The sequence below is a fragment of the Motacilla alba genome, chromosome Z (assembly GCF_015832195.1).
Source record: "Motacilla alba alba isolate MOTALB_02 chromosome Z, Motacilla_alba_V1.0_pri, whole genome shotgun sequence".
Lineage (NCBI taxonomy): Eukaryota > Metazoa > Chordata > Aves > Passeriformes > Motacillidae > Motacilla > Motacilla alba.
In genome coordinates this window covers 19502758-19527982 of record NC_052046.1, presented here as the reverse complement: position 1 = coordinate 19527982, position 25225 = coordinate 19502758, and the positions used below count along the sequence as shown (strand labels likewise).

Sequence of the window (25225 nt, the reverse complement as noted above, 5' to 3'; positions counted from 1 at the left end):
AGCCCTGTCCAAGGGCAGCCTGGCAGGGTGCAGGCAAGGTGGATACACAGGCACTGCACCCCTCATGGTGCGACCATGCCAGGCTGCGCCCCTGTGCCACTACCCTGGGCAGGGCCGATGGCATCAGCACTCTTCATCATGGCTCTGCCAGGGTCACCATAGCAACAGTGTAATAGATTTGCCCTTATTCAATCCCAGAGGCCACACTGAAGTGCAATGCAAAATTTGCTGGAGTCTGAATTCCTTTCAAGTCATGGCTCATGTGTCAGGAAACAAGTCAATATGCAGGCAGCGGTAAACACAGGGAGAGAAAGAAACCTTTACTCTCCCACGCTGCGTGCTCCTGATTACATTAAAATTCAAGACCCTTCCATTCCCAGTTTCTGGGTTATTAATTCACTTTTTGGATGGAGACAGCAGTGGGACCAGGCAGCAGTGGTGGGCAGAGAACAGCTTGGCAGCCCTGAGGTGACCACACTCCACTTCTGTGAAACCAGTGTGCTCCCGAGGGAAGCAACCCTATCCTGGGACATGGAGCATTACCGGAGGGGCCAGGACTGCCTCTGAGCACTGGGAAGTGCAGCTTACAAGTGAAATCATTCTTTTATCTCAGTTGTTAGCTACAACGAACTGGTTTGCTGACAGATTGCTTGACTGTGATAACAAGAATGTAACATCTCACAATCCTGACATCTGCAAGCCCTGGCCAGGCAGGGGACTTCTCACTGGTACAGCTGTGCTCCCTGACACAGCGAATATATTTCTTTCATTTCAAAGTCTCATGCTAATACACTTTGTCTTGGTTTAAGAAAATTAACTGTATTCCAGATGAAAAAAGTAGATGCTTCTACAGCTTTGCTCATTATTTTTTTACCCCCACAGTTGCTCCAGAGTTAGGGAAGCCATATATATGTTAGAGGAGGCCAGCCACTCCTGCCTTGGAGCTGTGGAGAGAAAGAGGCATCCTGGGAAAAGCATGGATGCTGTTACATCTCAGACCCAAATACATAAGCAAGAATCTTTCCAGTCCTCATCAGGAGGGCACATTTCTTTCCATACAGGGACCCACGGCATCTTCTGCACTCACCTCTCACTCACGAGATGCACCCCAACAGAAACCTGCCCAGGAGGAAGGCTGAAGGTTAACATGGTAGCAGAGCACCCCATGCTGGAACATCATGCTCTGTCCTCTGTAAATCAAAGGTACCCCGAACACAGACTCACGGCCCTTCTTATCTGATTTCCATGGAGACTGGACTGCTTGATGTAGGTAACTGCAACCCAGGCTCTCTGCACTGACCTGGCAGACTCATGGAATCACAGAATCACACAAGAGGTCAGAAAAGACCTTCAAGATCATCAAGTCCAACCAATTCCCTAACATCTCAACTAAACCACAGCACTGAGTGCCACATCCAGACTTTTTTTAAACACATCCAGGGATGGTGACTCCACCACCTCCCAGGGCAGACATTCCAGCACTCTATGGCAGAACTGACCAGGGAAAACCAGCACCTTCCCTGTACTTCTTCCCTGACTAGTTGCTTTTTTTCTCATTTTGCTGAGCTCCTGATATGCATGCCTGTTCTGGGAGCACCACTACTTGCAGGGTGAAACCCTCTGGAGAAGGATGACAGTGTCAGGTTCATGGGCTGTGGGTGTTCTGCTGGCTGCATGCGTTTGCTGCACACCTCTCTGAAGGGGCACATTGGTCACGCTGCCACAGCCCACCCTGACCCTCCTCACTCCTCTCTGCCAGTGACCAGTGTCCCTAGTGCAGCAGACTGCTCCTCACTGATGGCTTCCCAGCAGGGCTTGTATGGAGCACAGAGAGACAGCATGGGTTTCTGCAATGTTATTATTTTTAAATATGGTTCTGTTTCTTTGGCTGGTAGGATGGTTCCTTTTCTGTTTTATTTGTCACTTGTTTTCCATAGCTTGTATGCTGAAATTGGCGCTTTATTTTCACTTCAATCCCAGACTACTATTAATGCAAGTGGTGATATAAGAATAGGAAAAAATTAAATGCTTATGCTCCATGAATCCACTGGAAGACACATAATACTATCTAAAGCATGCTATTCAGACATGCAAACTAAGTTGCCTCTGCTGTACTCTGGGCAAACAGGATTGGGCTATTGGTGTTTTGTGTAAATGAGGCACACGTTAGAGTGCATTCAGGTACTGTTTATCTAGTTACAATTTTTTTCTTTGCAAGACCTTTCAATCTCCAGTTTCCTTTTAAAGATGTCCCTTGCAGTGGGTATCTAGGGGATGGGGGAAGGTCTAAAGAAGTTCAGGATTTTACAGCTGAATACTGAGGAAAACAGATACCAAGGTCAAGCTAAGAGAAAAGAAATAGATTCCAAGGGCAGCAGCACAATTGAAGAGGCCTAGTCTCCAGAAAAACATTTCTGTTATTGTTGTTCTGCTTGTATATCAGTTGTAATAGAAGGTAACAACGAAGGGAAAATGTCATGGGAACTGGACATAGCAAATTTTACTGGCAATTTATTATATATGTATTTTGATTGCTTCTATATCACAGTTCAGCATCTCTGCACAAAACTGCATGAGGCAGACACTGGTAATGGATTCCTTCCAGCAGACCCCTGCCAGTTCAGATCATTGATCCAGACATATATGCTGGCTGAGAAGCAAGAGGCTGCACCTACATCCTGCCATGAACATTTTCAGGAGTAAGCTATTTCACACTTTAGTGTTCTCACCATTTTGAATATGTGTATAATGCAGTACTGTATATCAAAAAAACACCTATATAATACTGCAGATGTGACCCATTCTAGCAGGGAAGAATCGGAGGATAGCAGCACAGAGTTAACAGGTTTTTTGTTGTGGTTTTGCACTAATGATTACAGTATTTTCAAGACACTATTACAGAACACTACATGGAATATATTTATATTAAGATGTATTTCAGATTGCATTGAAAATGATCAGCTTCACTTAAATCACACAGATATCTACCACATGCTAAAAAAAGGGTTCTGCGTGTAGCTATGTAGAAGAAATAACTTTTTTTCTGTTCACAGGAAGAGGCTGTGAAATTTTTCTAATCGATAAGAAAAAGATGAAATAGTGAAGCAGTGGTTTTAGACATCTATAGGCCAGGAAAGAGCCTACATTTGCACAAGGCCTACAGAGTAACTTGCAAAATAACATATAAATGTTCCCATAACAAACATGGGAACATTTTCAATTAGACAAAAAGATAGGTAGCAGAAGGAGTTTTTTTTGGAAAGAGATTGAGCTGTCCAAACGTTAGGTCAGAGATGAATCTAAAAACAATGTCACCAAATGGAGCAAGGAGCCTCCTAGGTGTCTGTGGGTCTTATTTTGCCATATCTCTTTTACACATGACTTTGAATTGGTCCATTTAGTCGCACAAAACCACTGTGGTTTTGGTGGTCCTTTCAAGTCACACAAAGGTTTTTCTTGACAAACAGAGAGAATGTGCTTGACAGGGGTGGAAAAGCTCATTCCAAAAAGCCAGAGAATGAGGTTTCAGGGATGCAGACCTGAGCCAGCAGGAGCGAGAAGCCTTGCCTCCTGCCAGGCAGGGACTGGACTGGGCCATGGCCTTTTCTCCTCCCCAGAGTCACCCAGAGATGCGTACCTCCAAGGGCTGCTGCTCAGACACTGTTTCCTCCCACTTCTGCGGGGAAAACATCCTTGGCAAAACCCCAAGGCCTCAGGAGCACTTCCTCACTTGATGTGGGAGATCTACTTGAGAGGAGGTGCTAAGCTGGTTTCAGAGAGCATCTATCAATCTTTATTCTTACCCACTCAGAAAACTGGGTTCAAATAAAAAAAACCCTAACAAAAAAACCCTAACTTCATTAAACAATGAGCAGAGGCCTTTGGAAGTTATCATTCTGTCAAGGGCACTCACTAAATTGATTTAACAGTTATACATTTGTATAAACTAGATGTTTGCCACCATCTCCAGAATTACACAAAGTCCAAAGACTTTCAGTACTACATAAAAAAATTAAAATTCTGTCTTAAAGACTCCTAGTTAACTTTTTTTTCTTTTTTAACTCCATTACAGAAAGGCTATACCTGAATGCAAGACCTTTTATGATTGAAGAGCACTGCTTAAAACGATTTACTACTGAATTTTCCTGCACTTTACCTCAGCTCCTAATTTTGTTCTAAGTTCTGCTGAACCTGTCTGAAGCCATGTACATTCTTTGCACAGCCTCACACTTACACACACCTGAACACCAGTGCTTACTCAGTGAACAGAGATTAGCAGCTTTTCGACCTTTAGGTGCTCCTTACAGAGCAAAACCCAAACAAGAGTGCTGCTGGTCTTTTCCACACTTCATGGCATGACAGCTTTTCCAGCCCTCTAAGCCTTTCTTGTGTTTGAAGGTGTTCCTGAGTTTTTAACATTTCTGTCTCACCTGTGGGATGGAGAGGTGAGAACTGAGTGCAGCACTGCAGGTGAGAACATGCTCAAATTTATGTGGTTGAATTGTGGTCTCTTGAAGCTGTTCGGGGTGGATCCTTACACCCTGGATGTGCTGACACTCACTGCTGCTGAGCTAAGGTCTGTTTGTCCACAGTGGTGGAACACCTCTGTTTGTCCACACTGATGACTCTCAGACTAGATTCTACACACTTCAGAAAATTACACTCTGGGTCTGTGTTCTCAACATCTGCACATAATAACAGATATCTCCACACAACACTATTTGTAAACGAATGAGCTGTCTTAGGTAGAGTAAATCAGTAAATTCATGTTAGATGTGCCCTGTAGACATGCCATTGGCATCTGAGGAATAATGTATGTGCAGAGCAGACTATTCCCTCTTACAGCTCAGATAGCAGCACTGAACCTTACCTGCCAAAACTGTGCCCTATGTCCATCCTGCTTGTCTCAGCCTGGGAGTTTTTCCTAAATCTTTTCACAGTTCGATTAATATTAATGTGAGAATTATTGATAGAAACCTAAATCAACTTCTTCCTTGATATAAACAAATTAATTAAGGAATGCTAGTTCTAGAGAGTGACATGATCCATATTTTTTATTATTAAATGAAAAAAACAATACTCTAAATAAAATGTTAATGGTTTGAAAGCTTGGAGGCTTTTTTGTTTGTTTTTTGTTTGTTTTTATTTCTTGTCCAGGAGGAAAATTTCAATTTCATGCAGAGCAAAAAGTTACGGGAAAAAAGGGTTTTAGGACTATTGGGATACTTTTCATCTGTAGTTATCATGAATTTGCCCAAATATTCTTGCTTCAGAAGTTTTACTTTTCTTGTAAATTGAAAATATAATAGAATAGCAACATTAAATGTTCATGCCATGAAATTAAATGGTAGTTATAAAGAAATGTTGCAGCATATTTAAAACTGCAATGTGCAGATTATTCAATTTGACCCTTTCCATAGCAAATTTCATTGAAATTTACAAGTTCATGTGAGACAATGTGATTTAAATAGTTTTACATTATTGTTTCTAAAGTAGAAACCTGTTCTATTGAAAACACTTTTTAAAGTTTCTGCTTTGCTATGTCAGCAGTTTACCCCCTATTCTTCTTTATTTTCCCTTAGCCAGTGTCCCTTCTAAAACGGAAGAGTTTTTCCTATGTGTATTTCACCACTTTGTTTCTTTTGCATCTTCTTTTGGTGAGCTTTACCAAGTTGTCTAAAGTCCATGTAATTTTTACCTCATAGGAAATTATTTGTACATTCTAGAGGATTAGAGAGCCACCACTTCCTTTTAAAAAAAAAAGTGCTAATTTGACTCCATTTTGTTTCTTAGTGGGTTTTTGTTTGTTTTAGTTATAATTTTAAAAAATAAAAAACTACTACACCCGATTTTCTAGGTCATTCTCATTTAGAGGTAAATAAAGTATATTTCATTAATTACCATTCAGCCAAAATTTCCAGACTCAGTTTATGAGTGCTTCAGCTCAACCTATTCTCTTTAAGCCTCCTTAAAGGTGCTGATGGTTGGCTTGCACTGAATAACATGGCTCACTTCTTTAGAGTTTATCACTTACCTTCAGTATGAATTTTCCTGGGACACCCCTACCTCAAAAAGCACGTAATTCTCAACATCTTAACATGTTTTCTGAGCAGGAAAACCATGTCAATTTTAAAAATTACTTTTGTGGAAGCCAAAATGAAGAAAATTTTGCCTACCCAAATTCCGATGTCACCAGTTTTCATACATTCAAAGGCTGAGGACTGCTGTCACATCCAGTTCTTTTTTTTACCAGGGTAGGAACACTTAGAGCAAATCAGCAGCCTGAGCTGTGTTGGGCTCCTATAGGCACTATGGAAAAGTGGAAGGAAGAAATACATAGGCACAGAATCATTTATATTGGAATGTTCCTTTAAGATCACCCAGAGGTGGGATAATGATAGTGTCTGCTCAAAGTTTACAGGAAGCTTTCTCAAAGTGTCACGTGAAAACTGGCAGAAAAAAAAGAAAAAATTACTAGCAAATAGGATGAATAACACAGAATTATAATTATTTAAGATGGGAAATGACCTAGACCAGTCACTTCCAAAAAAATTGCAATAATTTGACAGCATTGCGGCAGGAGATTCAGTTCCCACTCTGTCCACCGTGGAAAACCCTGGGCCGGTGCTGGCAGGACGCCAGAGGGATGAGGAGCATGCCCTTGCCCTATAGAGCTTCCCCTCAGCCCACCTTCTGCCCAGTCCTGGATGGAAAATATCTGCTCACCAGGGTGAAGGAAGTGACTCAGTCGTGGATAATTCCAATGTGTTTATTGTAGGGAAGAAGAACAGGCAGGATCCAAAAGCAGGTACACAACTACACAGGAGGGCACCAGAGAAAAAGTCCAATAGTTGAAGGAAGGTCCAGGGTATATAAACAGCCGTAGGTAGGTGGGGTTACAGTATGAACGATCCAATGGGAAAGGGTGCAGGAGGAGGAGCAAAGGTGGGGTGATTGAAAACCATCCAATGGGGAACGAGGAGGGGGTGGCTCCAACAGAGTAACCAATGGGAGATCAAAACACCAAGAATGTTCTAGAAAGGGGTGTGTATAACACACACGTCATTCCCCTGCGCATTAGCATAACAGTTGTGAAGGATTATGGGAGGTTACCATGGCAACTCAGTCTGATTTAGACAACAGAACTTTCCCAAGGCATCTCCCTGCCAGTTCTTCCACCCCCATTCCCCACACAGCATGACTTGCTTTGCACTTGTGCAAGTGCTTGGGCAATTGTACAGGGATCGCATGGAAGATGGCAGAAACAGTTGCGTGTACACTACAGATGTCATTCTTTATTAATCTCCTTATTCTGTAACTCTAAAAATTATGCACATTCCTACCTATTTATTAATATTTTGTTGAGAACAGAACTGAGCTTCATGGGAAAGAGTGCCTTTGAGGGATAGCACAAGCTCACCAGTTAACTCAGAGAGGGAGCTGAGATTAGGTAGAAATACTTGGGTGAAGTGGTGGCATCACCTCTCTAACCTCAATTCCCAGGAATTATTTCAGCACTGGACAATGAACATAAAGACCTTATGGAAGACTTGTATCTGTCATGATGTGACATGGGGTTGAAACAGGGTCCACCTAAGTTTGCATTTTAGGCCTGAGGCAGCAGCATAGAGAGGTTAGTGACACCTACATGCTCAGCTCAAAGTAAAACCTCTGAAACACCTTTTGTGCAGGTTTTAGGCACCACTACTTAGACCTATTGATCTTCTTTATGTTTATTATCAATCAAAGGTGGCTTCAGTCAACTTTATTTAAAGGGTTGGTCCACTTTTGCAACCCCTCTGCCTGCACTCTGAAAAACAGAAAGCTTCTCACAAAATTTAGGACTCCCTGCACACACAGACTCCTGAATCACCAGAGTCTCTAGAATAATGCTCCAAGTCTCAGATTTTGCAGAGATGTGTGAACCAACCACCTCTCCTGTTAGCGGCAACTGAGTTAAAGAAAATTTGCATTGATTGAACATTTGCCTTGAAACATGTCACACAAAGCTGTGATTCAAAGGGAGGGAAAGACTTGAAATCTGAAAGCAGGTATATCAGAGAAGACTACGTAGGCAAGTAAGAAAAGGCATCACTGAAATGTCCAATATTCCTATTGCTACAACCCTCATAAGGGCTTCAAGAGTAAGGAGCTCAGTAAAGAGCTCAATGCAGATAGAAACCAATTACATAGTTTTTACAATAAATAAGACAGTACATAAGACATGCATACCTATGTTACCTGCCAGCCCATCCACGTGGATATGGGAAGTGCTGGGATTGAGTTTTGGCAATATCTTACCAATGAAATTTGCCGCTGACTGATGTGGAGTTGAAGTTTGAAGAGCAGTCCTCTCTTCTATGAGAGTAGAAAAATGCCATTTTTTGTCACTCTGACTTATCTCCCCTTTCCCACGTTCTAGAAAAGCCTTTTTACCCTTGTTCTGTTCTCCATCCATGTTGCTTGTTGTGGGTCACAAATACTGAAAGTGTCTGAGAGGTATTCTTGGGTCTCACTATTTTTGTGATAGGTCTTTCAGTCTTTTTGTGGGGTAGATTTTCCTGGACACTTGCTACATCACAGGATAATTGATTTGGTGGAAGAATAGATGTGGTTCAAGGAGCCTGGCAGGGATTGTGATCTGCATGCTCTCACCTGGAGGATTTGTTTTATCCACCTGCCAGATCCACAGACTGAGAGGACAGTGAGAGAAGAAGAGTGACTGTAGAGTTGCATCCCTTGTATGGTGACAATTACTTCATAAATATACAGATTTAACAGGCTTAGCAGGAAAGGCTGTAAATGGCAACACCTGAGACTATTGAAGAAATGTGTACATATTTTATATATCTGAGGTGACACTTGCCTGTAATCCAGAGCAAATCCCCAGGCTCTTATGCAGTCACTGATGAAGCTGTTCCTTCTCAGTAGAATCATCACCAACCTTGGCAGGGCATTTGATGTGCAACCAATGAGGCAGCTGACCACAAGACAAGCTGTTTGACCAGTCCAAGCCCCCTATAGTCCACCTATCACAAGATAGGAACCAGCAGAAAACAAAGAAATTAAAAACCAGATCTCGGACAAAATGCTCATTCATGGCATCAAGTCTACTTCCTTTGTAGTCATAGGAAATTATTATATTTTATTTCAGTGTAACAAGAATTACTGGAATAATTTATTATTCCATTATTCTGTTAAAATTATTCTTGAGAATAATTATAATTGAATAATTTGCTAATAGCAACAAATATTTATTATATATTATTAATAAATAATATTATAGTTATTATTTTATAGTATGTGATTTAACATTATTATCAATATATAATATACAGCAATAAGATATTAATATTTACTAAAATAAGAAAATGTTATACCATGAGAGCTGATTATTCCATTATTCTATTACAATTACCTACATAATAAGTTGCCTAACTTGAAATTATTCTGGTTTTTGATTACTCTTAGAGAAAACATAAAATGTAAACAATTAAGAGATATACATTCAATCCAAACATGGACAGTTTTCACCGATGTAGTTTTAATTTATGTGAGAGATCACAAGAACAGTTGCCAGTCTTCTGGTTTTTTTGTTAGTGGTGAGCAATCCCTTCAGACATAACTAAACAGCTGCCCAGTCATGTATATTTATATGCTTGTACACATGTATCATCAGTTAATATCTACAATTTCTCTGGTGTTGTAAACCATATACATGAAAAAATATATTTTTAGAATGCTATTTTACCATCAAGTTTTGATGTTAGGATGATCTTTTTCTTCTAAATTTACTTTCTTCACATTCTTACATGGTGTTGTTAGTCATAATTTACAATATAGGGTAAAAGAAAAGTATCTCAAGATCAGAAATTTGAGAGTGGGAAGAGAAAAAGTAGGGAGGAAGAGAAACTTTTTTTCACTTTCAGCAATGCATTTGAATAGTAAGCCCCAAGACAATTAAGATCTGATGTTCTGGGGTGTTTTTGTAGGCCCTACTGAAGCTGCCAGAAAGAATTCTATTCCCTCAGCTCCCTCACTGCTGCTTGTCGGAATGGGGAGGCACCAGCCAGAGAAGCTGCTCTCATCCTCTTTTTCCACATTTCCTGTACTTTGCCAGTCTATGCAGGCATCTGGGAGGAAACTTGTTCTCTTTTATTACCCTGGGGAAACATAGAAGACAGATGGTCCTGTGTCGTAATACGACACGAAAAGACGACACGGACACTGCTGCTCTCCAGGTGAACAAAAAGAGGGACCTTTATTTTCTGACTCTAACATTTATAGTTTTCCAAAAGTGACAGTAGATTGGAGGGTGACAGTGCCACCTCTCCAATGACACTGGACAGACCAAGAGTCCATCAATTCTCTCCTCCTCCATGAAAGAATGCAAAACATAGGTTGTTTACAGAACTGTGTGTGAGAAAGTTTGTTACAAGAATGTAAACATCAGAAGGCTTAGCAAAGTCTTAGAAAATCAAAGTGACAGTCCTGTGTACTTTAGGATGAATATGGGCACAAGCACCTTTTCACAGTGCAGCAAGAGAAACTCTCCTTCTCTCCCTTTTGCCCCACTCCATCTTTCTGTCCTCCCGACAGTGCAACAGACAAAAGAGTCTCCCTCTTTATTCCTTCCTTAACCACTTGCTACTGCAACTGTCTAATAAACTGATAAGTGTAGTGTTCTTAAGAAGATATGCTGCACTGCTCTGCCACAAAAGAGTAATTTTATTATATGGAGGGAAATATTAATTTTCATGCTTTGTGTGTTTAATGGTGACAAGGATTATGATCTTATATTTTCATGGTGTTTCTCTACCCAAAGGACCTCAGCTTTCTCTATAAACCAGCAGTTCAACTCCATGCAGGGCTGGGTTTCTTTCCTATTAAGTGTGGTCTCTTTGCATTGAGTCCAGCAATGATGGAAAGCATTACAAAACATTCCTCTAGGACAGAAAGCATGGCCTGCCTAATTCAGCTGGAAACAGCAGCTAGGAGGCAGGAGATGGGGAAGGAGGCTGTGAGGAAGAGCGTTTTTAGCTGCCAAAAGGAACAAGGCTCACTTTCACATGAAAGAGTACAACTCTGCAAATAAATTTGGTATGAGTCATCTCTGGAAAGGGACAGGACATTTGCCTCCACAGCTTAACAACTTGCTTTTGGGCCTCCCACCATGGGACACTGAGTATGTTGAAGGTACATCACTAGTAAGAACTGAATTCACTTTGAGCTTCAGTAGGGGAGGAAGCAACAATTATCAAATAAACTATTCACCACCAAATATTTGCTCACTTTTGATTTGGAAAGAGAAGCAGTGGTTTGGTGTGAATTGGCACCCAAAACTGAAGAAGTTTCACCTTAAAATTCTGGGAAGAAGTGAGTTTTTCCAGATGGAAAATTGAAGATTTCTAGATGCCTGATGGAACTAATACCAGGCCAGCTGTCACTGTCTTGCCTGAACATCAGCTGAGGGAGCACAAGGAGATAAGACTGATAACTGACTTTGGCAGAACCCCCACTCCCAGCCAGAGCACCTTTTGGGGAGAGGATTGAAGTCTCGGGGATCCTTCAATAAACATGCAAACCAATGGACCCTGGGGGAAAATAAGGTGGTTAAGGGCTAGAAGAAAATGATCATAGTAGTAAACTTATTTTAAGCACTAATTTTCTTTGGTTGTGCTGCTAGACTTTTTTAGAGGGAAGTATGTGTATGCTGTAGCTACACCAGGTGCTGAGCCTGTTGTGTCAGTCAGGCACATCCAAGCTGGCTACTGGGAAAGTTGGGATGGGACAGCATGAAGGTGAGCGCAGAATGCCAAACCAGTCTGGGCAGCAGGTCAAATATCTGGACAGTTAGCAGGCACTGTGCTTTGAGGTGGTGAGACTCAGCTGCTGCCAGACACACAACTGGGGCATGACAATGCAGCATTGTAGTGTAGGTGACACATAACAGCAAGTAGGTGCAGAGTCATACAGGGAACCAGGATGTGATAAAAGGGGAAGAAGGACTTGGAAATGGGATGTAACACCCAGGGAAGTGTGATTCTGAAGTGGAGTTGAAGATGACACAATACACCCCTGCAAATAGCCTGTCATCATTTCCCTTCCTGGAAAGCTGTGCAGCTGGGCTGATAAGGATTGGTGCAGCCACAGAAAGTGACAAAAAAGGGTAAATGCACAATGTCTTGCAACATCCTGGAGGCTGCACACCACACATTTCCCGTGTCCTGCACCGTAATTAACACCAATGTCCTTCTACACTCACAGGATGGAAGCAGTAAGACCTTGCATCCTCTGTGAAGCAGCCCAGCTGCACTGCATAAGGAGCAAGATAAAAAACAGTGAAATCATTCAAACCCCACCTGCAGCTGCTGAGCTGACTGCTGATATGTGGCTACATCCTCTCCCACACACAGGGTGTGCAGAATGTGGCTGTGCAACATGGAGTCCTGGGTCCTTGGGGTCTCTGCCACCACCCACCCTCTGCCTCCCCAGGGACCAGATGAAGATCCCAGCTGGGGAGCAGCAGGGACAGATGCCCTGACTATTGCAACAGCTATTTCCAAAGCACAGCTGCTGTGGAAAAGGAAATACTGATCTGGTTCTGTAGAGCTTGAAATTAGGTAAACCTTCTCTCTCTCGGTGGAAGGAATGAGGTGACCCCACAGAGAAGGTGAAAAATCACTTTTGGCATGTTGGAAGTGGTCCTCTGAAGAAGCCATGAAGTTGTATATTGTTCCAGTCCTGCAATCTAGGGGTCAAGATTATTGAAAAGGCCTGCCAAGAAAAAGACAACATCTTTAAATATTGCCCTTCACCTGCTTAAAACTGAGCACAATAAGGCATCCACATATCTTCAGCTATGAGAGGCTGAAAACCGGTACCTTGGCTAGGAAATGTTAAGCCACCTCAGCTGTGCTGATGGTTCAGCTCTCAGGGTGATATTAGACTGAGACACAGCCTTGGCTGTAAACATTTCCTCTCTCACTTTTTTTTCCTCAGTAAGCTCTGAAATCTGGCTGTTGTTTCCAAGCTCTAGAGCTGGAAGGCAAGGCAACAAGTTGCTTCATTGATAGATTTATGCTTGGAGTTTTAGCTTCTTCTGTCAGATTAAGCAAGTAGTGTATATGACAGCAGGTCCTGTCGCGCAGCAAAGAAATCTAAAGTCCAAGACAAAAAAGGCACATAGTCCCTATGTTATTTTTTTCCACCTTCAAAGTTCTATATTGATTTTATCAAGCTCTCCCAAGACAGAGAAGTGTGACAAGGACAGTGGTGCACTCAGATAGACATGTCTTTTACAGGAACATCTGCACCTGGCTTTTTTCTATTTTCATGGGTTTTTTTCCCATTCCCTCTCTCTCCCCCTGTGTTGTCTGACATTTAACAGGTTTCAGTGTAGCTGTTTTGTTTGGCACTGGTTTGTAGCAATTGGGGGTATGCTTGATAAGTCACTCCAAAACTGACACAGGTGATTGAACTGTGCAACTGGGCAGGCAGGGAAAGAGATCTTACCTAATGCAAACAGACTAGGCGTTCATATTTTAAAATTAGTTGAGCAATGATATTAGAAGGAAATTTTTTATTATATGAGATTTCCACAGGTTTTTGCAAATGATTATGAAACTTGACAACTGGCTATCTTGTATCTTATACATTTAAAATTAAAAATCCAGTGTGAAAATGTGCCGTGACATTAATGACCTCTCTATGCTCAGCAGTTTATCACTTGTAATGCAATAAAAGAGGATCAGATATACACAGGCATAAACTCTGCCACAACTGGTAATGTAAAACATCCCTTCTATAATTTGCCTTTGCTTTTGGCAGTATACAAAAGACACAGAAATGAACAATACGTGCCTAAACAAAGATCTTGAAAGCAGTGCATGTCAGATGTTTACTCTAAGTCCTTATTAGGGGGCTGAGTGGGTTTGCTGATAAACACTAATTACTTGGTGGACAGGGAAATGAGAGAGAGAAAATGATTTCAGGGATCAGACATCTCTTTTAAAGGCACAATGTTGCTTTTTCTGGCATGCACAGTAAGTTTCAGATAATGCTTTTTTATGGGATATGAAATGCTCTCTCCTAAACAGTGCTGTGGAAACAATGCTTTTTCTCTCCACTTAGTGCAAATACCCTTTTGTCATTACACAATGAATCTGAATTTGCTTGGGATTGAAATTATATGAGCACCTATAGAGTTTGGATATACAAATCTCTGATGTGCTAAAAAACACAGAGGAAGAAAGAAAGATCTACTTGAGAAAGATCTACTTGAAGAAGGATCTACTTGAGACAACTGGGAGGTGTTCCTTTGGTAGCTTTCACCTGAATCTAAGTTTGAAACATGGAATCTTTCAAGAAGGTTATGTTATGTCATGTCATTTTAACCATTCTAATTCACTGCTGAGTTTACACCCAGTCCAACCAGAGCCAGCAGAAGAAAAAGCACTTAATCAAACAGAAAGAGCCTTGGGGATTCAGTAATGGGTACAGAACGTGCAGGCTGTAGTCATTCTTTTGATTTGTGCTCAAATATGTTTTCTATTTGCCTGTCAAAGAATGCGTGCTTTCCCTTTGGATTGCAAATAATCTGAATCTGGATAAAATCATTACAAAATGCCCTTCAAAACACTGAGCCTGCATTTGAAATGAATGTGCAATGGAAAAGCAATGAGGATTAAAAAGTTAAGCTAAGTGCAGAGGAGCCAGAGCACAGCAGACATCCTGCTGTTGATCTTCTTTACTTCCTTTCCTGACTTCTCAGCCCTTCCTTTCCAGTGAGTCACCACCACCTAGGAGGGTGAAGATGCAGTACCTTTGTAACCAAACAAAGCCAACGCAACCAACATAATTCCTCCAGAGAGGAAACCTACTTCCTGGAAGTGCCTGCTGTCTGCTCCCAGGGGTAACAGCACACTGTCCTTCCTACACTGCAGCACTTCACAGGTATTCCCAAGAGGTTTATCTGTTCTCCCTGTGGCTCCTGCCACTTTTTGCATGAATGCTAAGCGAGGTATGTCATGCAACCATGTTGCTGTAAGTACACAAGCAGACTGAAACTAGCTGATTAACATGGCTGCTCTACAAACATTCATGACAGCTTGACAGGTATTCTCAGTTAGTGATCTTAGAGTGAATGCAATCAATCCAGTTAAAGGCACAGAATGTTAAAAACAGGAACAGCACAGGTGGGTCCAACACCCCTGAGTGTTGCATCTTGGCTCCAGCTCCAGATTGCATGGGCAAACCTTTAACAGCAGCTTCTGAGTGGAACTTGGAAGTGTCACATAACTAGTACTGAACAACAAACCATTCTTTTGCTTCTCAAATATATACATTATGTCTACAAACCAGCATGACAACACTGCTTGCTCTGATCGTGCCTGAGGGAAGAGCCGGACTAAGCATCATGCTTGGATAGTCACCTCAGCACTAAGGTGCTGCAGGACACCCTTCCTCTTTTCAGCTTTCCAGTGCAAACAGCAGCACCCAAGCCATGCCAGCCATCAAGGGGGCAAAGTGCATGGACTGTTCTAGTAGAGAGTGGAACAGTCAGTTCCTGGGCATGGAGTAATTGCCTTCATCCTAAGAGCACCCCAGACTCTAAAGCTGACTGCAAAGGATCATCTCAAGCATCCTCTTTGCAGCTGCTGTTGACACAAAGTCCCAGGCTGAGGAAAGCTGGAAGTGTTATTGAGCACATGGGAGGGAAGAGAGAGGTCAATGACACAGCCCAGCTAAGAAATAAAATGAATATGCAATACATTGCACATGGGGTTTAGTTTGTAGAGCATCCTACCAGCAGCCATGGGAAAAAATATGCATTTTGAGTCTGTGTCAAGCTCTGAGGTTTTTGTCTCAAAGACTCCTAAGGAACCCAATTAATACAATTTAAAGGGTCAGGAAACATCTTGTCATGGCAAAAATGATGCCATGTTTTAAAAGTATGATTTATTTGCAGGCCTGTTTCTGTTGGTTTTGTGATTAGGTAGTTATTTAGTTTGGAATATCAGCTTTCTTCCTGTGTTCATTCTCCAGTAAAGTCACTGTCTTGTAGCTACTAAATGTTACAGTCATCTCCCAAATTCAGCTTTACTCTTTTACAACAGGATGTAAACAACAGAGGATAGTGTTACATAAACCTTGAAATGTTTTCTGCCAAACCCTCTCATACTTTTTGATTTCCATGCCTGTTGATAACCTCTCCAGCCTTCCCCATCCTAGGACTTCTTGACTCCTCTCCCTGACTCCTGCATAAGGCTGTACAGTTTCCCTAGTCATCCCTTGCTGTCCCTCAAGAGCTCACCCTTCAAATATTTTTATTCCTAGGCTTGTAGTCTTTCCTATCTTACCAAGAGATGTGCTTGTCTTTGGATCAAATTATACCTATATCACTCAAACAACTTGGACAAAGACCTAAATGCATCAGCTGGATGCTTTATTTCTTCCTGGTCAATTCTCACAGTGAGAAGGTATTACTTACCATCGTCTATCCCATGGATATCTCATTTGTGCCTTCCAAATATGATCTTCACCTTCCTAAAAATAAATCTATCACTGCAGCAGAAATACACATAAAATAGTCTTGCTTTGGCTCAGCCACAGGTCTCTAAAGCAACCAGGCAGAGGTCAGTGGGAGTAGGAGTGGCAGTGTCCTGAAGGAACAGGCAGCACAGGACATGGTTCTGGCAGAGCTGTGCCACAGTGGGGACTCGTGGTGTGCCAGATAAAATCCTCAGGATTTGTTGTGTCATCCAGTTCTCATTAACATGCAGTAGGAGTCCTGTCACTAGCTCAGAGAGGAACTGGGCCAAGTCTTACAACCTTTCAAAGTTATTTAAAATCTTGTTGCCATCAGCATCCATTTGCCATGCTTCTAAATGTCAGGATTTAAAGTTGTTTTCCTCAGATGTTAGTCACTAGCTTTCCATTATATACTCCATTTCATACCAATTCTAATTGTCTTGTTCTATAAGGATATATGTTCTACAGGATCCATTGTCATATCCCCTTCTGATGGAATCGAGCACAGAATTCAACAAGATTTTAAAATTCTCTCTGCTAAAAATATGAATTAAATTCCTCCCACATGCTCCCACTCTAATGTTTCTCTAAAATCTATTTATCTTAGTCACGACCTTACAAGCATGAACAGAATGTGGCAAATATTTCACAGTATAAGAATGTGTCTAAACTTTGGAAAAAAGTTGATATATCTGAAAAGCTATAATTTCCGCACAGCATTCTGGTTTTAAACATTGATAAAATAATAGAGATGCCAGAGAAGGTATTACTTTGTATTTTGCACTTTACTTGAAATTATTTCTCTCTGCTAATTTTGATTGAGTACTGCAAGTTACTAAGTGTTCTCAGCCCCTCAGTGGAAGCTGAACATCATCGGTCCTTACTTGTCAACACTCAATAATTTACAGGACTAAGCCCTTTAAAATATAAGTGATTTCCAACTAACAAAACCTTCCACTTAGGGTAATTTTCTGCCCATATTCAAATCAAGTTTTTCAGAATCTTCAAGAATAACAGGACAGGGCATTCAGGAAATGGTAATAAACTGGGAACACAGAATAGGAGTGTTCTTAACTGTGTTTTGCCATTTTGTGAAAAATCTGAATAACAATAAATAGAAAAGACAAAGAAGTATCCAAAACAAATAGGTTGGTTTAACGTTGTCTAACTCTACTAGAATTGATTGGGATTTTCTAGAACATTCTTTACCTTTTCTTCAGGGATGAACAGTAAACAGCCTTAGATGATGATATTACTAAGTTTGCATTCAAAACAAAAGTCAAATTGCCAATGGAAAAGAAAAAGACTGTCAACATTGGACCATCCCTGTGTATGTTTTGGGATAGATCCAAGAACATTACATTCTGGAAAAAAAGATGATGTGCCAGAGAAATTCAGTCCTGGTCAGGCATTCCCTAAACTATAGAAATGTGTAATCTGAGATACCAAAAATATGTCACAGGCATCTTCAGTATTTATTGATGCCATTTAGAAAGCATGAGGTCAGAGGCAATAAACTTGCTACATAATGTTGTTTGATGTTACTGCATATGGCAAAAAAGAACTGAATTTTTTCCACACTAAATGGCAGTGTTTATTACACCATATACAAGTGCTGAATGTCTATACTGTGCTGAATGTAATGATGTCTGTTTTGTTTACATTTCTGGTAAATGGTAAATTCTGGTTTTAGTCTAGAAGGTGATCCAAGTTACCGTGATTCAAAATAGAAAACTTATTTCTAAATGCATTTCTTGTCTTTGAAGGGCTTTCTCTACAGGGGGCCATATAGAAAGTAACATAATTCACAATCCATTCAGGGGAGCAATATACCACCAGCACATTAACATCATTTTGTTGACATGACTCAGAGAAAAAGTGCAGGCCACATGCCTCTCACTCACCCAAAGTCTGTAGCAGCATGATTCTGCGGAGTTCACTCCAAAACATCTGTCTTGAGAAAAGGTGTTTGTTATACATGGGCTGTCAAAGAGCATCTTGAGAGTGTTTAGAAAGACCCCTTCCAGAACTATGGATGTCCTTCTAGATTGAAAAACTTCCACTCTGAAATTTGTTTCTGCAAGAGCATTCTTTCCTGAACAACATCTCATATCATCCTCATATCAATATTTTTCTCAGAAAACAACAACAACAATAACAACAAAAAACCCCCACCAACAAACAAACAAAAAACCAAAGCAGCTTGTATAATCAAATAAATTTTGGTCCTGGATATTAAGTCACAGCTGAAGAAGCACAGAATGACAGAACGTTTAATCCAATGAAAGTTTTAACTCTTTTCTAGGTATGGCTTTCAATCTAATCTACTTTTTTAAGGAAAGTTCAGTTCAGGATATCGTATCTAATTTTTCACTGATTATGTAGATAGGCTAGACCTGGCCTTAGAAAAAACTGCCAAGGCTGATATCAGTAAGGCTAGGGTAGGAAGGAATACAATTAGGCTTCAAATGGAAATTCTGCCTTTTTTTTTTCTTTTTTTTTTTTTTAATGGAGTAGCTGCTGGCATTATTTCACATCTTTCTTCTCTCTTACACAGCTCCACCAGCCAGCAGCCCATGGGGGTGTGTGCAGATGCGCAGGCATGCATCCTGTTCTGGGACAACCTTCCTTATAGCTCAGTCTTTCTGAGTCTCTCTTTTAATGAAGGTGTTGAAGAGCACAGAGCCTAAGGTGGAGCCCTGTGGATTCCCCCTAGTGACAGGCCACCTGATGTCACCCCATTCACTGTAACCCCTTGTGCCTGACCCATGAACCAGCTGCTCTCCCATCATATGATGTGTCTATCCAGCTGTGTGCTGGACGTTCTGTCCAGAAGGAGTTGATGAAGCCTTCCAAAGAATAGTATCTTGCATTTTACATTGACATTCTTCTTTTTCAAAGCATCTCCCCAGCTGTCAGGATAACGCTCAATTTTATCTTTATTTTCCAAGTTATCTGTTCTAATGAGGTGCTTTCAGAAAATCAATTAAACATACTTCATTTTTCTCCCTGTTATTGAAAATATTGAAGAGAACAGGACCAAGGACTGACTTCTGCGGAACCTCATCACCTAAAATTTGTTTTAGTAGTACTTCCTGGCTGTTTCTTGTCACCCAGATAATATTGCCCCCATTTTAAGGGCTGCCTCACCCAGGTCATTCTTACTTGGTCATGTTAGAAAAAAGTCATACAAACCGGCATGAAAATCTCCCCAACGTAAAAATATTGAATTATTCCTGTTTGCCTAAAAACTCTTCATCAAGTGGTGTAGGACTAACAGACATTACTTACTCTTGACAAATCTATGCTTCCTTCTATGCACCAATACTTTAAAACCTGTGTTAATTTTTTTCAACAGTTTCCAAGAAGTAAGTACAACCTGGGAGCTCCATAGTTCTGAACTTTTTATTTTACCCCAGTTCACAGAGATAGATAGATACCTTGCTCTTGCATACCCTCTGACTTTGCTTTTTCTTGCTCCCTCATGTTTTCCAGAGCAGGCTGTTAACAATACTACCAATAGCAATGAGACTACAGCCAATAGCTCTTGTATCTCTCTCTGAGTAAGAGTCACTGAGCTCAGGAAATATGAGAACATCTGATTTGCCTGAAAAAACCCAATCTTCTTTACCTTCAAACTCATTGTTCATGAGTATTGCCTCATGTCAATTCTTCATAGGGTGAAACCTGTTGGAATTATAGTGGCTGAGGGAAATGTCCTGTGGCAGTCAGTATCAGCTTGCTTTGGTGATTGACAAATTGAGTTACACAGGAGCTCTCCAATACTAGCACTACCTGTTGTTTGATTATAATCAATAGATATTGTGATATGCCTGTGAAAAGTGATGTTTGATTACTTTTACATGAAGGCAGTACAAAAATATCTCTTATTTCAAAGTATCAAAATACGAGCCAAGAAGCTGGCAGATAAATTATTAGAATAGAGTCTTTGTACTGATAAATTTTTGAACTTTCATTGAACTTGTATACTAAGAATAAGCAGTTTTTCCAAGAAGAAAATTCACTAGACAACCTACAATTTTTCTTTCTTATATTTAAGAAAGATGTTCAATCTGGTAAGAAAATAATAGTAATTTATGCCTTTGATAAGGATTGTAGATCTATAGTCAGAGAGAAGCAGCCATCATCATCAGCTGCTCTCTGAGTCACAGTCCTATTAAAGAGGTAGATACCACCTTAACTGGATGAAGCCTCAATATTTTGGCGTGGGTGTCCAAGAAGCTTCCACCTCCCTGTGAAAAGAAAACGTAACTGTCAGCCCTCGGCTGAATTACTCCTGCCTGAAGACTTGGCGCAGAACTGTTGAATTCTCCTTCCCCCTCCTCTTCATCCTCATATTCCTTAAGATGAGACAGTCATACTCCCTCATTCATAAGTAAACAGGCTCTAGGCACAGCTGTCCTAATAGCTGCAAGCTCGCTTTCTTCAGGCTAGGAGAATTTGAGATCCAGTATCCTGCTCTTAATAAACTGATATAGACTAAAAATTTTTATATAATTAGTGATACAGGAGATATTTTACTACTAACCCTGCTATGAAGGAAGACTGAACCCATTAAAAAGTCTAATTTATCAGTCGACAGGACACAAACTGTAAGATTTCCTGATGATCTTTGTTTGATCCTACTTAAAACACAACAGAAGAAATGAGTCAAGGAGGAGGACATATGTGAAGGAATGATTTGCAGAAAAGTTATCTCATCTGGACATTTGGGGTATGAAGTCATGTCTTTTTGACTCTCATTGGAGTGAGTTCATCCTTAAAATCCTCTAAGCCATGAGATCTACAGTCAGGCAGGAATGTTCAGGTGAAGGTGTCACATGTAGAGGGTTTGAGCATGGACTACTAGTTCATCCTGTGAAAACCAGCAGATTCTGGAACAGCAGGACCACAGGCTACCAGGAGTTCTGTTTTCCCCACTTCCTCTGGGTCCAGCTCACTTAGAGAATTCAATGATGTTAGACGGAATTTGGGGGAATTTGCAAAGCACTGACTGCTAATCACAGCCTTTTGTTGTTCTCATTGGCCCTTTTAGGGAAAGGAGGTGATGGATGATCCCAGGTTGGGTTTCAGCAAGACTTTCCTATCTCCACTGAAGCACCATAACTGAGCTCTGTTTCGGCAGCTATCCCATTCCATTCCCTCTGATCTGTTGCTTCTCATGCTTTGAATGTGAGACTCTTATTCTGAATGCTCTGGTGCTCTGAAGCAGACTTCCATGCATCTCTCTCTTCAGGAATATATCCTTTTCCACCCTCAACCTTCTGGTACAATTATTCAGTAACTTCCACCTATGACCTCTAACTGAACTTTTTCAAAGTTCAAATCTCCCACTAGCTTAAACAGCCCTTGTATCAGTTCTGTGTTAACCATTTTTAAGGTGCTGAGGTTGCCTCACTTAAAGAAGTCCTCTGCAACAAGCATTGCACAGACCACTTTACTTTCTTCTGTAATTAGAAATGAAATCTTATAATGATTTTCATTCCTTTTTTTTTTTTTTTTTTTTTTTTTAGCTTTTAGAAATAAGTGTTGCATAAATTCCTGTGAGGTCAGAGGTATGAGGTGATATCAATCTGGGAAAACTGCTCTATGCAGTGGATTAGCCATTCTAAGGGCACTTAGCACAGGAAGAGAGGGCAACACTGCCAACATGGGAGCCTGTGTATCCTGAAACAGAAGTGTGGTTTATGAACTTAATCAATATGAAACATGCCTCTGACGAAGGTGTTTCCAGGGTGATGGTCTTCCAAAGACCCTTATCCTCTTCTCCCAAAATGATTTCTCTTTGATCTGCTCTGTCTCTTATTTGTCTTATGTGTGCATTGCAGGAAGGGTTCACAGCTCTGCTGCTTCTGTGAGTTTCTTGAAAGGGCTCCCCTCCTTGTCAGGGATCTGCCCTGGCAAGGAGGCCAAGGGGCTCACCACAGCCCACATCTGAGCAAACACTCTGATGCACCAAAAGTGGGTGACCGCCTGCAAACCACCTGCAGGTAATGGTCCCGGAACAGTGCTGAATGCCACCCCCTGTGCTGGGCCCATAGTGAGAACTCTGCTGTGCACAGGATCCCTTCTCAGCACCTGGAAACACTCCCAGGCACAGCTGGTTTTACCCTGCAGTAATGTTTTTCCTCTATCTCAAAGCTTCATGCTCAATTACTGACAACTACTCCACTCTGGATCTCCCCAAAATTGACATTTTTAATACTTTACTGTTAAATCTGATCACTGCTGGTCAGAAAGCAAGTTATAAGCTGTACTGAATATTAGTAGGACACAGGCTGACAGTACCTTTTATGTTGCTTCTCTTGCCAGCTTGTTGCTCTAACAGTCTCGTGGCAAGGTTAAAGGCTAAAATCAGTCATGCAAACTGAAGTTTTCCAGCTACGGTTAGAAACTGGCACAGAGAATATCTTCCTTCTTCATTCAATAATGAGTTTAAACTTTACTGTCTAGCGCCATTTGTCAAAAATGTTCCTGTAGGACAGTTTTTCACTGGAAAATAAGAAGCAGTTGGAATCCAAGCCTTCAGAAAGGCTGTGAGTGGGTGTGCCATGTGAAAGACAATACAAAAGTCAAAACCAGAGGGAAATCTCTCCCCTCTCAAAAATTAAATAATTTCTGTCTTATCTAAGTAAAATTATATACAATGAAGTTGAGATCAAATGTTCTTTCCATTTTTCTTAAATTTTACCTTTGAAGCAAAGTCAAACAAAAATATTAGACATGCCATCTTTTTTTCCTGGTTGCAGTTCTGTTACAGAGTTCCTGCCACTTGGACAGTGAAGAATGCATGGCATTCTTGCATGGCAGCTGATGTGCAGAGATGCTCAGGAACAGCAGTCTGAAAATATCCTGGACACAAGTCTGAAGAATTTTTTATCATTTTATCTGTAAAGAGGTTGAAATGAGGTAAGTCTATTAGGCTTTATTTTCCTATAGAAAACATGTTAATATAAAAGAGTTATTCACATATGACATCAGCCTCACGGAATATCCCTTTCAAAGACAGACTTTGGCCATCCTTTCCTATTCCACTCATTTTGTTAGAAAATCCCTTTCTCTGTGCTCCTTCTTCCAACAGTTTTCCCCAAGAAAATCAGGATTAAGACATTTCTTTCTGCCTCCTTCAAAGTATCCACAAACTCCAGACCCAAAAGTCTTTTTCCTTTAACAATATTGAGTACTCTAATTGCAATATGTACTACCCATGCAAATTTTAGTGATTAGGTTGAAATTATTTTCTCATTGAAGGTAAACAGCAGTATCCCTTGAAGCAAAAAACAGTTTCTTTGTAGCAGATCAATAGCACATGGGAAAGTATTGTTAAATTGAGTACTTACCTTATTGTGTATGCTGGCAAACTTAAGTACAGAAGCTTCTAGACAAAGGTATACTGGAAAGAGTGATAATAATGTGGTAAAATCCTCTTCTGAGACTGTGACAGCAACATGTTTTAATCAGATTGTGTGGAAAATCAATTTAAATCCTAAAATGCATAGAACTCAAACCATTTGGTTCTCGCTCAAACTGTGTAGTCATCAGCAGGTTTAGGTCATAGCAGAGACTATCTGTAGCTTTTAGAAGTCAGCAAAAGAGATGTGAGAGTAAAGAAGATACTGAAAGAAAAAAGAAAAATTGCCTTTTTTTTTCCCTAGAACATCATTCTAGTTCACTTTTGCAAATCCATATGCTGAGGCCAAACATGCAGGAATTTCTGTGCTACCCTAAATGAGATCAGTGCAGCCTGGAGCCACAGAATGGTTTATGAACTTAATCAATATGAAATGTTAGAATGCTAACTGAGGCACCAACAGCTCACTTGGCTTCCTTACATAACACCAGACCAAAGTGGGTGAATCAGACAACAAGTCAGGAGGCTCTTTTCTATTCTCAGCTCTTTTCATAACTGTTCCCGTGGCTTTTGGCAGATTCTTCATCTGAAGTGAAGGGTGACTAGGACCAATGTTTTTAAACAGGGGCCTAACAGTTATACATTTAATTTTGAGTGATACTACATTTGTGGCATTGAAGAAACAGCGTACCTCTGAACATTAGTTGTTTATTTTGAAGTTTAAGTATGGATTTATACAGCAAGCTCACACTCCCAACTGTGTACATCTTATCTGCAAATCAGGGGGAATGTATGAAATAACGACAGCCATGTAGCACACACTGCAGGAGTAAATACCACACCTAATCCTTCTACAGGGGTACAAACAAGCTCTACAATATCGTGGCATGGAATAACTGGAATTGCTGGCCTGGGAGTCTTTCACAGATTGGCATTTTTATCCATTCTGGACAGTCTAATGATGCTCACCAGAAAAATCACTCCTGCATCCTCTGGTTTGGACAAGTCCTCATCCTCACGTGGTGCAATGAATCAAGATGGGCACACATATGGAACCCAGATGAATGTGTTCCATTTCACATGTTCCACTGCAGCATATGGAGGACATGGTACTGCACTCCACAAGATGTAATTCTCCAAAATCTAGGGAAGAAAAATATCTTGAGGCTGATTCACCCTGCAGCTGAGAAACCCAGTTACAGCAAGGATTTCTGAAAAATCTCCCTTACTTGCCATATGATTTGCTATTACAGACATATGCAGACACAAATTAGCTTAACTTTTGTAGGATTATCCTGTCCAATGCCCTTCCTCCATTCT

The 25225-nt window shown here is 40.8% G+C and overlaps 1 long non-coding RNA gene across 3 annotated transcripts in view; it reads right to left on the bottom strand.

The window, feature by feature from the left end:
- The window catches only part of LOC119695834, a 51833-nt gene extending 27530 nt beyond the window's left edge, over positions 1-24303 (bottom strand). For 2 of the 3 annotated variants that reach the window (XR_005255402.1, XR_005255404.1), the window contains exons 1-5: positions 22843-24303; positions 20730-20786; positions 18438-18483; positions 6727-9029; positions 6177-6309 (exon numbers count right to left, since the gene is read on the bottom strand). This is a non-coding gene — a long non-coding RNA (uncharacterized LOC119695834). The remainder of the gene's footprint in view (positions 1-6176; positions 6310-6726; positions 9030-18437; positions 18484-20729; positions 20787-22842) is intronic. The other variant, XR_005255403.1, reaches the window with a different exon arrangement.
- Positions 24304-25225: the final 922 nt, after the last annotated feature.